This window comes from Hoplias malabaricus, unplaced genomic scaffold (assembly GCF_029633855.1).
Source record: "Hoplias malabaricus isolate fHopMal1 unplaced genomic scaffold, fHopMal1.hap1 scaffold_60, whole genome shotgun sequence".
Classification (NCBI taxonomy): Eukaryota; Metazoa; Chordata; class Actinopteri; order Characiformes; family Erythrinidae; genus Hoplias; species Hoplias malabaricus.
The window spans coordinates 102953-103955 of NW_027101071.1; the positions used below are offsets into that span (position 1 = coordinate 102953).

The 1003-nt window shown below is 62.2% G+C and overlaps 1 non-coding gene across 1 annotated transcript; it reads left to right on the plus strand.

Annotated features, from left to right (window-relative positions):
* The first annotated feature begins 631 nt into the window (after positions 1-631).
* On the plus strand, positions 632-785 carry LOC136684502 (5.8S ribosomal RNA). Its single transcript, XR_010799687.1, has one exon. It is a non-coding gene; the product is annotated as a 5.8S ribosomal RNA (ribosomal RNA).
* The last annotated feature ends 218 nt before the right edge of the window (positions 786-1003 follow it).

Below are 1003 nucleotides of genomic sequence, written 5' to 3' on the forward strand. Positions count from 1 at the left end.
CTGAACCCATCCCCCCGGCACAGGGGGTGGTGGTGGACGGGAGCGTACCGCCGGGCGAAACTCTTTCCCCTCACGGGGTTGGAGCGGAGCTTAAGAGCGCATGCAAATACCCCGATGTTGGCTTCGCAGAGACGGACCGTATAATAGTCTAAGGCCGGTGCGCGAGTTGAAGGGGCCTCACGAACCCCGGATGCGTTTAAACACCCGAAGGAGACGGCCGGTGCCCGCCGGTCCTGACTAGGTGGGATCTACCCAGCGCCTTCCCCTAAGCGGGGGACTTGGGAGCGTACCACCGGGCCTCGCTCATACCCTCCGGGGTGGAGAGCTTGGCTTTGAGCGCACGCCTGAATGCCTTAGACCGGGACCCGTAACGCAGCGAACCAAACCCTGGGCCTCGCCGGGAACGGTGGGGCCTAGACCCGGTCTCCTAAACCACGTAAGTCTCGGGCACCTACTCGGGCGATCGTCCCCCGGGCCGTAACTCCTCGGTCCGGTGGTGACGCCCAGGTTCAATGACCTTCCCCCCTCCACGGGGGGGAAGGCACCCGGCTTGAAATATTGTCAAACGTTGTCTCGTGTTCGAATGGCTTCCTTCGCCCGGCCTGTAACGGGCCGGGCACAAACCTCATACAACTCTTAGCGGTGGATCACTTGGCTCGTGCATCGATGAAGAACGCGGTAACCTGCGTTAAATAATGTGAATTGCAGAACACAGATCATCGATATTTCGAACGCACATGGCGGCCGCGGGGGTCCATCCCGCGGCCACGCCTGTCTGAGGGTCGGTTTACCCATCGATCGGTCTTCCTAGACCGCGGCTGGGAGTTCGCAGGGCCTCCACCTCGGACGGCCCTTCGTCTCCCTAAACCCAGACTCGGGCCTTAAACCCGACGTGTGGCGAGAGCTCCGGACGTAGGGAGAGCCATTAGGTCCGGGTCCAATCCGTCATAGTCTCTCCCCGCTGGGCTCTCCGCCGCCGTCGGAGAGTGGGTACCGTAATACG